General features: G+C 41.3%; 1 protein-coding gene across 8 annotated transcripts in view; it reads right to left on the bottom strand.

Annotated features, from left to right (window-relative positions):
* ptprsa (protein tyrosine phosphatase receptor type Sa) overlaps positions 1-13,623 on the bottom strand; it is a 231,936-nt gene that overhangs the window by 162,562 nt on the left and 55,751 nt on the right. The window contains exons 1-2 of one of the 8 annotated variants that reach the window (XM_085246285.1): positions 11,364-11,581; positions 11,145-11,271 (exon numbers count right to left, since the gene is read on the bottom strand). The exons of the other annotated variants lie outside the window; for them this stretch is intronic. The gene's annotated coding sequence lies outside the window, so the exon portion shown is untranslated. Of the gene's footprint in view, positions 1-11,144; positions 11,272-11,363; positions 11,582-13,623 lie in introns of those variants that run through there. 8 annotated transcript variants of the gene reach the window in all.

Raw genomic sequence — 13,623 nt, 5'->3', positions numbered from 1 at the left:
CCTCCATCCTGTTTGACAGATGATGTGGTATGCTTTGGACCATAAGGTGTTTCCTTCTAAATACCTTTCTTTTTCCATCATTCTGATACAAATGAATCTTGATTACATCTCAGTTAGACAGGTGCATTTGCTTTCTTACAAAAAATAAACCAAGAACTTCCTGATCTTGAGTTGTTTGTAACCCATTTTAAACCTGTCTATATTTACATTCATAACACTGCCTTTTGATTGTAGATGTATAAAAAGGATCATATTTGCTGAAAACTTAATGGAATACTGTACCCCTTTGAATTAAAGCTGAAATCAGATCATTTACATCTTGATTTTGAATCCACTATGGTGGTTTACAGGACAGTGACACAAAAACTGTGTCACTGTCCAAATACTCATGGACCTGTCACTGAATGCAATTTAAACTTAACACTCTCTGGGCTACTACAAAGGGAAAGCTATCCCTTAATCAACATTTGCAGCTACTACTATATTATACTACAAAATAGGCCCACTGTACCACATACTGTTACACAGCAATGTGTCAAAACAAACACGCACAATGCTGCACAAACGAGGTAAATAAAACTGAGCTAGATAGGTGTTGGCTGAGGGAGGTAATGTAGTCTGCCCAGTTAGGCACATCTCCTTTGGCACCAAATCCTCTCTGGGTCCTGGCACGGGCCTATCCCACGGCAGTTGGCAAGTGGGGTGGCGGCCATCTTAGTGATTGCAGAATTGGGTGCACCCCTGTGTGCTAAAAGACAGTTTGGCTGTAGTTTAAAAAGCTCCTAAACCCCAATCTGCTTCTTCCTATTTTTGCCCTTATGGTATATCCCTGGAGGGCACTCGTTCAAATTCATTAGTGCTCCTTTATTTCCATGAAAATGGGAGACCCACTGCTCTCCATCTACCTCCTGTTTCTAAACTGCTGTCTCCATTTCCCTTCAGCCCGCAGTCTCGCTGCCTGTCTCTCTTTCACTCTCACACACACCAAACTCACTGTCATTTGCTTTTATTGTTTCAGTCTCTCCCTGGTTTTCCACTACACTAACCCAAGGGCGACTATGATGGGACTGCGAACAGCAACCCCTATTTCCATGCCAAACCCACTTCTGTCTTCCCTTTCATGCTTTCAGGCCTATCCTGCACCCTGTTGAGACTACAGATTAGGGTATAATGACAAATGTCACAGGGGCTGCCCTAAGGGGTGGGGACAGGGACTGGATTTATCACCAAATAACTCCCATCTATCCCTTTGGCTGAAAGACAGAATGAGAGGAGTGGACAAGAAGCATCATTGCTGCAGATGAGGGACATCACTCAGATACAACATGAAATATGGTTTTGTAAATCTCACTTCAGATTTTCCTGAAAAAACGTGATCATTTCACTGATGTATGGTGAGATTTCAGTTGGATGACAATGGTCCTGATATCGTCATGTAGGAATATATGATGTCTCCCTGTCTCTGAAGTGTATTTCTCTTCCAGTTCCCACTTGGTGGCATCAGGCTGCAAGCTGAATCTGAGCAGTGCTGGCTCTGCTTCCCCCTCACTATCTTCTCACATCGACGACAAATAGACTCTGATAACAGCTTTATTTGTTTCCCCCTAAAAAGAAAATCCATAAACATTCCTCCTACTCTGATTCCGTCTTTCACCAGATAACCTAACAGGTGTTTAAATTTTACACCTTAAACTGGATAGATTTAAACAGCCTTCTTAGACGACACATGCAACGACATTGAGAGACACTCAAGAGGAAAAATACTTCAGTCTATTCCAGAGTAACTGAAGTGCTTTATTTGAATTTCTGTCTCAAAATCAACTTTATGATCACTGATTTTAGACCACAGGTGTCAGATGTGTTTATACCAACCAGGAAATCCCAGAGAAACACCTTCACCTCAATTAAATTCTGCTCCCGAAAACATGCCTAAGATGCCAAATTAGCTGTCTCATTTATATAGCTATATAGCCTAAGCAAATGACAGAGCAAGGTCTGCAATAAACACTACTTAAATTGCAATCATTAAAGCTTTTTTTTTCCGTTTAATTTAGCGATAGAAAATAAGTTTTCATATAATAAGTAACTAGCTACTCTGTATTGCTCTGTATTGTCAAAACTACAACGAAGAAAAGCACAAAAATTATAAGACAGTTTGGTGTCTTAGACAATCTTCCCTGTGGTACAAAAATCAGAAGTAAAAAAAAAATAAATCTGTTATTCTGCCCTGGATTTGATCCACAAACAAAAGGGCGACAGCAGCAAGGGGGTAACCCCCCTCCCCACCACCACCCTGGTGCTAATCTCCCCAGCCATGACTGGTATCTCTGATTGGGCTGCTGTCATTCTTCCTCCAATCTCAATCACTTTTTAATCAGGATTATCTTCTCCGACACCGAGACTCGAGAGTTAATTAGGAGGCCAGCCACTGCAGGTGCTACAGCCCAATTGGGATTGCTTGGTTTATTCTTCATTCTTTTCCAGCCCTAATTTATTTTGATCTCTGAATCTATAAAACCTGCATCAACCAAAGAAAGCAGCCTGTGATAAAAACCAGGCAACAACTTCTATTAATCTGCCAATGCTTGGACCTTAGACCATAAAAACACAAAGAAACCTACCTGTATGTAGATTAAAGGAACAGTTGAAAACTGAGTCTTTGCCTGTGTGTTCGTGTGTGTGTACACATGTGTATCTGTGAGACAGCTGCACAAGAGCATTTCCTTATAAACACAACCACGCTGTGTAAAGCATTTTTTTTTTATTCATCTTTGAAGCAGAAAACAAATGTCAGAGAAACAACAAAATCTTCAACTTTTCAAAAAAGAAAAGAAAACACCAGGTTGCCCACTCTGTTTCCTGTCAGCTGGAATACAGTGGAGAGTGTCTGTCTCCATTTACATACAAATGTCACCTTCTATCTTCCCAGGGGCTGGGGAAGGTTTTACTCTCTCCACCGTGATGCGCTTGACAAACTTTTCTTCCCCGTCTGGGAGACAAGCTTGTGTTACACTGTGAGAAAGTGAGAGGAAACTCAATGCATTTTGCTTCTGGTGCCTTCGCTGTCTTCTTTCTCTTTGACATGCCACTGGTACGCTGTAATTTGTGTATCAAGACTGGAGCACATAGGCTTTGTTTCCATTTCACTGAAATATGAGGCAGTGTGCCGTTTGAAAAGGCGCCCGGGCTGCAGAAGTTGTAATTATTGAGGAAGCCTGATGATCGGGCTTTTGGATGGAAGGGGTTTGTTGTGGTAGGGGGATTATTAATACAAAACAAATGATTCCAGTGAGCCAGACTGCAAACAGAGTGCGTAAAATGAGAATATCTAATAACGGCCTCCTTGTACTAAGGGAAGCGATAGCATCATCTGCATCTATAGCAATCATCACCACTGAAGTATGCCCAAACTGCCAGCGCTGCTTGTATTCCCAGTGATGCACATGCAGCCATTTTCTGTGGTTAAGTGGCCCACATAGTGAATCTGCACCATTTCTCATAAACCAGGACGTGTATCCCCTGATGCATAGGGATGAACAATCAGCCTGACAGGCAGGTAGTTACTCCTTCTTAACCCCAGCTCACACTGCATGATGCAACGGAACAGCAGCCCCCTCCCTTTTTCTGCTTTTCCTGCTTCCCTCTCTTCAAGCATGCTCCCTCTATTCATTTTCTCATTCTCTCCCTATCTCTCTCCCTAGCCTCCTAATTTTTGCACACTGCCTCTCTTCATTATTCCCTTTCCTCTCTTTAACACCCCCCCCCCCCCCCCCCCCCCCCAACTGCAATTCACTAGCTTCCTCTCTTTCTCCCTCTCAATCTCTCTTTTTCCCAGAGGCCCATGTTTCATTGCTTGCATTACACACAATTACTTCCATCCATCAATTATCTGCCTACTCCTCTTTAGCTACCCCACTCCCCTTTCTCTACTCTATGACAACCCCCACTACCCTGATTACACGTGTTTCTCTGCAACCTCCATCCCTCACCCGCCACCCCTTAGCTAAGAGTACCTCCTTGCGCTCTCCTCCTCCCTCCCTTTCCGCTCCTTTTCTCTTTTCCCCTTGTAACAGATGTCCCCTAAAGTTTGGGTGAGGTTGTGCATGTGGTGGAGAGGGCAGGAACAAAAGGATGGGGTGGTGGTGGTGGTAGTGGTGGGGACACAGATGGGGTGTGGTGGTGATGGGGGGTGAGTCATCTGAATGGTGCCAAGCCATCTTGCCTTGAGCTTTCTGTGTCTGCACAATAAGCAGCAGCGGATTAACAGCTTTTTAGCACACACATGCACACACAAACCCACTCACATCTCATTACAACACCACACTGGAGCAACAACCTGGGATAAGCCCATGTTTGGCATGAATTAGTTAAAGCTGTGACCCTTAGAATAAAAAAAAAAAAGTTCAACAATGCTCTGCTAATGTATGAATACACTAACACGGTTTCAATTAGCAATAAATGCAACAATAACTGCATACTGTTTGGATTTTGTGTGTGCATTGTGCAGCCTTTTCAACATCAAATCCAGGTTGTTTTCAGAAGAAAGATGCTGCAGCATTATTCTCAAGCTAAAGCTTGATCCAAATGCAAAAAAGTTCGATTTTGGCACATTTATATAAAAGCTGGTCTCATCATGCTGGTTGCTTACTCTATCAATTGTATATGTAATTGGAGGAGTTTGTAAGAAATGGAGGGACGATGCAGAACATTAACAAATCAATCAGTCTTTGTCAGTGAAGCACAAGTTAGACTGTCCATTCAGCAAAGCACCAGTAGCGAAATTAAATGTGGTTATGAATGCTGAGTGCAACAAGACATTAAGTATGTTAAGTTAAAACATTCTTAAATGGACAGACAAGATGGTAGACACATTCCTGGTGAAGTGTTAGAAAAGTTTTTACCTTACAAAGCACAAACTGACTCAAACTACATTGTTTCTTAAAACTAGTTCTCAGATGTTTTGTGCAGACAGTCAAATGTGCCCCATCGAATGGCCTACAAGAGCAGGGTTTAAATGAGCTAACTGCAACCTGTTTGAATCCGTCAGGTTTAACCTCCCCAAACACACACAAACATAAACAGACTACCACCCCTGTGTAAAACCTCACAGGGGTCAAACTGCCAGGGCACAGGACAGCCTTTCCTGCCAGACTTATTTTGCAAAGACGAGAAGGAGGCAGACACCCCAAGGGGAACCTCAGTGCATCAATCTGGGAGAAGCCAGCTGGTAATCACACTTAACATAGGAACAGCCCAACAGCAAGCATCAGGAGACCCCCATAGGGGATGCAGGCAGAGAGACAGGACCAGACACACCCATTTGTAGGCTGTCACAGACTGTTAATTACTTCTCACCATGAGGCAGGAGTTCACATTAACTCTATAACTATAAAAGGGGATGGGTTCAGGGCCATAGGGAAATGAGAGTAAACTGGTGTTTGTGTAAAAACTCTGTCTAGTACAGTTTTCTCTCTCAGGCGCTTTGCTTGTTCAAGGGTGTTACATCTTACACGAGACTGAACTGTATGAGAAAGTAGCAGGCATCAACAGAAGGTCTGCTCCTGCTTGTAGTCAAAAGCAGATTACTGTCACTTCATCAGAAGGAGCTGAAGCGAATCATTTTTCTAAAACCTGGTGGAACCAAACGGGATGGGCAGGAAGCTGGGGAGGTTGCAGTGTGCTTATGTATTCTCAAAAGCTTTAGCAGATAGTCTGGCAGAGATTAGTACGTTCATGACGGTCTACCTTCACCTCTGCATACAACACAATAATATGACTGCACATTCTCCAACTAAGGCATATCTCTAGGAAATATAATATTCAGGTATAAATGTGCCAATGATATGATAAATTTAAAAAAAGCAATGCAATCAGGAAAAAAGTAAAGGCGTGACATACAGATTCAAATATGCACGAGTGACACATAGAGAAAAAGAAGAGTTTTGAATCTTATCTTAATCCCTGGTATTTTACACCTGGACAGTTTGGAGTTGTGTCAAAAGCCAGAAAACTAAATAGGAAAATGGGGAATGATTTCTGAGGGAAAGAAACAAATTAAGTGAAGAAGACAGAGGCATGAAGAAAACCAAGGATGAGAAAACACCAGAGGAGCCCAAGAGACAACCAAGATGCAAAGGGGACTTAAAGTCAGCCAGAAACAGATCAATGCTGCTGAGTTCACACACGTTATCACAGCCTTGTCTTATCTGGCCCCATGCCTCTCAACCCGTGTCATCTCTGTTCAAATCCATTGATGGCTTTCTTTGGAGTGGTAACCTTTAGACTTCAGTTGGTGGGTAAACTGTGACTTTTGGGGGTTCCCCGCCAGTTCAGAACAAAATTCTAAAGGGAATTGAGCTACAAACTTTAGACCTAAGGCATCCAAACAATGGTGTCTGAGCGAATAGTCAAACATTCTCTGCAAGTCACAAGTCTCGCGTGTCTCCACCTGTGGACAAGTCGAAAACAGGAGGATCCAGTGAATTGAAGAGATCTTCTAGAAAACTTCCAACCTGCAGTTTGCACTTATCTTTTTATCTTGTTTTTTTTCTCTCTCTCTCTCTCAGGAAAGCAGAAGGTGTTTCTTGGTAACTGGGCCTGCACAAACAGAGGTCTGATCTGACTTGTTTCAAAACTCAAAAACAGGTACATGGTATGTAATGCAGTGCACCACACATTGCAGAAAAAGCGATATGCTGTGGGGTTTTTGCAAACATTCATCATGCAACAAAACAACAAAGAGTGCCAAAAACATAAAGAGCTGTTTGCCTTTACACAGCCACCATGTATTATCTTGCCCTACAGTCTGCTTTGTCTTACAGTTGTATACGAACATAGACTTATAGGCATATATCGCTGTTTCAGGCTAAGAGGGTTCAGTAATAACTTTGTATTATTAGTGAAACCATACAACTAATAGGCTACAGTTCAATGCCCAAATGTGACCCCTTTACTTTGAAATACAGAAGCCCAACACTTTACCTGCAAAACAAGTACTTTAATGCATTAAAATTTCCTTAAACTGTACATCTCCTTAATATATGACCCATCAAAAACTTGGCAAAAAACCCCAATGACACCTCTTTTTTTTCTAAAAACAAATTGAATTTTAGTTTTGCGACAAGTTATGTAATCTTCCCACTGCTTGCACGGTGACGCTCACATTATGAAGCGGTTAGATGCTACTTTTATCGAGTGCGTTTCCAGCCTGGTTAAGTAGGAAGAAATGTGAAGGACAAAGGATGGATAATACACAAATCAAAGAGGAGAGGAGGGGACACTTTAGAAGACAAACTGCCTCCTGTTTTCACAGTCGAGCTAATTGCACCTCGTGTCGCTAGAAGAGCACTGATTTAGCACTCGGAGCAAATTAAAATGAATAAACACAATTAGCTGTGAGTGCAACAGCGCCTCTGCATAACGTGCCGCATTTCTCTCTTTCTCTCTACCGCAACAGTCACTTTAGAGCAGCTGTTATTAACTGTGTTGTTGCGTCAAGTGCAATGTGAATAATTTCAAAGCACTCGATGCCACCAAAACTCTGCTAATTTGGATTTGAATAAAATAAACAGGGCACAGGCTAGTAAGAAAGTGGTCCTAAAAGCCTAAAAAAAATAGACAAATTAAGTGTGTGATATCGTTGTGTCCTCTTGAGTAAAATAAATGTGTTGATTGATGCTTTGGTTTTGTCATAACTGCTAAATATTTTACAACCTTGCAAATGAAGTAAAGTAAATAAAGTCCAACCAACCAACTTTAATTCAAGGTGATTAAATGTGAGGAATTAGAGCCATTTTTTGCACACTGTCTGTGTTTTAATAGGTTCTTGAACATGTGTGGACAGTTTCCTTGTTTCATCATGACAAATGGTGTGGGATAGTTCTAACTGTGTTTAGAAGCTGTTCAATTAAACTAAATACGGTGGTAATGCACAAAGTCCAAAGAGGTGTTGACAAAAGTAAGTCTATCAAAGTGAGAGCCTAACAAAGCTCTCTCTCTGATAAGTCTGCTTTATTTTACAGCCTAAAACAGAGACAAATGAATAACAAGCAAAGTATTTTTTTCAGGTTCTGCTGTTTGATTTTTATTTAAAAAATAAAAATAAAGCCTTAGCAAGACCATAAGATGAAAGAAGCCTCTTACGGAGGTAGGCATATCAAAAGGTATATCATAAGGTCAAAGTTCTTAGAGAACCTAAAATAAACTTATCTGAATGTTAAGAAGAGAAGGGAAGGAAGGATTCATAATCTAAACATGTCCAACATCATTTGTCAAACATGGTGGAGGGAGTATTAAGGCATGAGCTTGTGTGGCTGCCAGTGGAACTGGGTCACAGTTTTTATTACCTCTACCATAGGGGTTATGTTTTTGTACCAGCTTGTCTATTTGTCTGTGAGAAGGATTATGCAAATGCTGCTAGGCCGATTTTCATTAAACGGACTAGAGAGGTGGCACATGGGCAAAGAAACAGCTTAATGCATTTTGGTGTATATCCTGGAAATTTAGTCACATCAGCACCAGCTTGAGAGGTTGTGTAGCAGACAGCTGCATAACAGACGATCTTTAGGGGGCGTCCCAGTAGCTAACAAATGTTACCATGCCTCCTTAGTCAACCAATGGACGACTTACATTGGTTTCTCAGTAGAAATACTTCATTAATGAGCCCCACTTATGGTAGTGTGCGAGTAACATCGGTTGCTTCAGGATGTAAGCGTGTTGCAGGGTTGTAATGAGCATAATTGTGGGCTGATGTATAATGCTACTCAATGTGTCCGCGCAATATTTTTAAATAAATGATGATGTTTAATTTGAGTACTGGCCTTGGCTGAGGTTAGTGATCTCTGGCCTCCAGATGATGTACCTGCTTTTCATATACTTTCATATACCCCGATGCATCGGGGGTGACAAACTTCAAGCACTCATCGACTGCACCCCAGGATCAAAAATAAACATTGTATTTGCAAGTAACAGATAGACTCTTTTTTTTAAAAGAAGAAAAAAAAACCTTGAAAAGATGTTGATGGTTGTGAGTTTCAATTTCAGCACCACATTTGGAAAGTCAAACAATAAAAGTGTCTTAAGGCATCAAGAGTGTTGCTTGTGCTATGGAAATTGATTACCACAGTGTTTAAGCCGGTCGTGTGTCAAAAATGTAAAAAATATTAAAGAAAGACGATTAAAAAGTTCAATTACCTCAAGTAAAATACACGGCTGAATAACTCATCACATGTAACGCCTGTAGCTATCTTGGATCTCTCTCTCTTCTCCACTTTGATGCTTTCAAAAATGGAGAGAATACACCCTACTGTTGAGGTAGGGGAAATAAAGAAAAACAGCTCAGAAAGTAATAAATTGCAAAGGAAATGAATTTCAAAACCCTGAGGAGGACACTTCTGCAAGACCTCCATACTTGGGGGAGGGAAAAAAAAGCATCATATCCGGGGCACAATTCAATTAGCTTTTCTTCCAAGTGTAGGGAAAGGAGCTCCGGGGAGAAATCAAAAGTTTGGTCCAATAAAAGAAGTTTTTCAAGGATGTAATGTTCTCGTGGCCCCTTCCTTCCCCCGCTATGCGTTGCCACTTCTTAGGAGAGTGCCACTCAAGCAGGCACTGACTTGTGATTTCTATATACAAAAAATAAATAAATCGGCTAAATTAAATAAAACAGCACATTGCAGATGCTGCTGTGACAGACACACTGGTCACACTTAGTGGGATATGCCTGCCAGCTTAATCCTTGGCATTTTCATTGCCTGTTGTCTTTCTTGCCCAGTTATTTGACAGTGATCAGCGGTGATAAATTGTTCAATTAAAGCCACATTAAGAATCCAGAACACACTTGACATGCAGCGTCTTGGTTTACGTGTTGTCCAATTACTCTAAAGGACAAGACTCCTTCTTGCTACTGACAATAGACATGTGACTCTCATCATAAGACAAATGGGTTTATTTATTTGAGTTAGCAGGCTGATTGAATGCTGGAATGCAGGACTGATGAGTTTGATTTACAAAAAAGGGGGGTTTTATCATGTGTTTTCTTTCTTTCTTTCTTTCTTTTTTTTTTTTGCTTGACTAAACAGAGCTTATTAATTATGCATCAGATTGGAAAATTGTCTTAAGTGAAGCGAGAAGTGAAATGGGATAAAACATTCTGTAAGTAGCAATAACAGGTCCACATGACTGAATTCGTTCCCTCAGAGCAAAGGCGCATCTCACCTCTGAACTTTGAAAACTTCCCACATAGTTCACTGCCTCAATAACCACTAACATCAAGAATCAAAACCTCTCTATTTGAGCTCATATTTTCCACACAATCCATTTGAAAAAGCAGCAGAGGTACTAATCTTTTGTTTTTTTGCTTTTAGAGTGGGAGCACTGGGGGTGAGGAGGGTGACATTGTTCTCTGCTGAAGGTCGTTGCCTTGGAAAAGGTTTAGCCTCAAATGTTATAAAAATTAAGATGACCTGGGAATCATCTTGAACAAATAATATTAATGGTGATGATTAGGAGGATGATAAGAGGAACAAGAACAACATCAAAGGTCTTGCCTGGAAATGTATCCAAACCATGATTCCACTATCCATACGTTTTCACACTGCCATAGTGTTGGAGGGGTATTAAAAGGCACCTGGTACTTTTTAATGTAAATCCTACAGTAACCATTTAACACACTCTAACCTTTCAATAGGAAAGTTACTTAAACATTTAAGTACTATCAAAATACTTATATATTCCGTTACTTTGACTATACTGCCAAGCATTACACTTACTGATTAACGGTTACCCTCTACAGGCGAGCGAGTAACAGAAGCATTTTTATCTTCAGATGCTACAGAAGCAGAGCCCCATCGTTAGAAAGCTCACTAAAAAACAAACATGTTAAAGTTTTGTTTTTCAGTTTGAACGTTAAAACAAAATTATTCACGGAAGATTTATTTATAAAAGCATGTTGAAAGAGAAAAAACGGACTAAAATTACCATCTCTTCTTGGTTACTCCAGCGAGCTGAGATACAAAATCACAGCAAAGCTGAAAATATATAAACATACAGATATAGACGGAGCCCACTCTTAGGTCTCGCACCTTTCACCTGAACTGATTTCAAGCATTAAGAAGAATTAAGAAGGAGAAAAAAGTTGCACTCACTTCAGCGGCGTGAGAAAAGTACTTTTGAGACTATCCCCCCCACCCCTGGGGACAGGTTTTAAATCCGTATGCTTGGGGTAAGCGGTCAGTTCCCTCAGAGCAAATAAAAACAGTTACGTTGAATCTCCTGCGGCAGAAAAAAACCACTATATTCCACTTTCTCCAGCGGCAGTCACTTGTTAGCGAAGAGAGCATGTATGAACCTTTTATTCTCCGTACATTTGTATTCCTTCCCCCCAAGATCAGACGCTCCAAACCAGAATCTCCTCAGTGAAAGAAAAATAAAATGCCCTATAATAATCCGTGCGCGACACCGCCGCGCGCGGATCTCCAAACGTGTATCTCTTTATTGGTGTGTGTCTCGTTATCTCCGAGTTGCAGGTTTGGATTCTTTTCTTCCTAAAGCCACTCCGTACGGGCTGGGGGTGGGGAGACAGGAGTCAAACAGCCCCCCACATTCTCCCTCCCCCTATGAAGCGGAGGGGGAAAAAACGTAGGGAGTCCTGTGCTGCGTTCAATGCCGCCTCATAAACTTCGTCTCTTGACTTCTCCTACATCGTAAATCGCACCATGTGGTGCGTTCATGCACGTTAGTAGGAAATCATAACACAAAGTGGCCTGTAACGAAAAGAGTTACTGCTGCTGATCTTTGGGTTTACAAATCTGGGCTGCAGTGGCAGGACTAAGAAGAGGCAAACACATGCATTTACATGGAACACTTTTAACAACATGAAGAGCATAGGTTATTGTAAAACCGTTCTTAGTCTAACTGTAGATCAAATTAACCTTTTCTCCATATGTGTGGATGTTCAGTGTAGATCAGCCCACATAACCTGCAAAAACGATCAGCATAGTTATTTTAAACTGTATTAGCGGGTTGGTATTAGAGTGACCAGTGAAAACGTCGAAATAAGTGTTGCCATTGTGATAAAGTGTGACACAAACACACACACACACACACACACACAACGTAGAAACAAGGTGTCACCCAATCACATTGGCTTTTAGTTGAAAAGGCAATCCTGATTGGCTTGTAGGATTTGAATTTGAACAGTGCCAGCTGGTGTCCACTATATCCAGCAGGGAGCCTAGACACACACTGGAGGCACATCAATCAGCTGACTCCATACTCACCTACCTTTGCAAACTGAAAATTGTTGCTCCGTCCTTGGCTAAAACCAGTTACATTTTGCTTTGTTTCAGACTGTCATATGTTACGCTGTGGGTTTAAAAAAATGCTTTATCCCAGCAAAGTGCAGCTAATTATGGCAAAGCACCTTCCTGGAGCTTTAAGGACTAAAGGAAAGGCTGGAAATTTGAAGAACATGAGACTGAATTTAAAAGGTTTTTTTTGGGAAGTGTTACAATATGTGAAGCGCGTTGCATCAAATAAGAGTCCTCTTCTTCCCAAATAAAAAGAGAGGAATAATATTTTTTTTCGTGGGTGAACTTTTCAAGGTATGCAGGCAGTAATAAATGGGAACAAGCCCTTTTGAGAAGACACATCTTTTCTGTGTACTGGCAGAAAGCCACCCTGAGCCACAAGCAATCCTCCACTGCCCCCTTTCTGTTCTTTGTTTAAAACCCAGTGTGACATGTAGCACACCATAAAGAGGTGTAAAAGTCTGTGTGTGTGTTTGTGTAAGGATGGGGTCTAATCAATTTACTGTTGAGTATAAAACATGTGTTTATGTTATGAAGATTTCTCCCTCAGCCTCTTATTCACACCAGAGCCCTTTATTTAATCAAGGCGGTAAATCTTAACAGCGACCCAGAGCTCTCACCACCATTCCCCTGGTGGCGTGAGCCTTAACATGGTAAATTTCACTCGGGTAGGGAAATGCGCTCAGTGGCCGAGGCTAGTGCTTTGGAAGGATAAAAAGAGCACTTACTGCCTGACATGTGCAATCCATAACAGAATAATGAGACTCCTCCACTCCCGGAGTCCTCTTCCCCAGCTATCCCACTCCCGCTTTTTCTGTTTTCCTTGTGAGTGTTCATAAATGCCATGTAAATTCAAAGAGCGGAAGATGTGGCAAGTGCTCGGGGGAGAGCGTTTAATCGTTTGCGTCTTGTTTCCGAATCACATAGCAGCATGTACTGTTTGAAGATCCTCGAAACAAGCGGTGAACCTTGTTGAAACTGCTGCCCTCCTTCTGTCAGCTGCTGTGCTTCCAAGTGAAGGAAGGTGATCCTCATCACAATTGCTGCTTAGCAATGTTGTCAAACAGATAATGCTTGCATGCAAAAAAAAAAAGGCAGAAGAATGGTTATTCCTGAATTTATATTCATAATAAAGATTGTGTGTCTTTATTGTGAACTGGTTGGTACATTAACCTCCTAAGATCCGAACTCTTCCACGGCATGCATTTTTAATTTCTCTTTGATATTTGGGCATATTGGGGCCCGATGAATGTAAAAACAAAGAATTACCAGATTTTTTGCCAGGTCCTAGGAGGTTAATAAGGTTAAGGTTTGG

The sequence above is a fragment of the Mchenga conophoros genome, linkage group LG15 (genome assembly GCF_057382185.1).
Source record: "Mchenga conophoros isolate Kocher_MC1m ecotype Shallow Benthic linkage group LG15, M_conophoros_male_GT1.1, whole genome shotgun sequence".
Classification (NCBI taxonomy): domain Eukaryota; kingdom Metazoa; phylum Chordata; class Actinopteri; order Cichliformes; family Cichlidae; genus Mchenga; species Mchenga conophoros.
The sequence above is the reverse complement of the archived record's forward strand: the minus strand, read 5'-3'. Positions and strand labels throughout refer to the sequence as shown.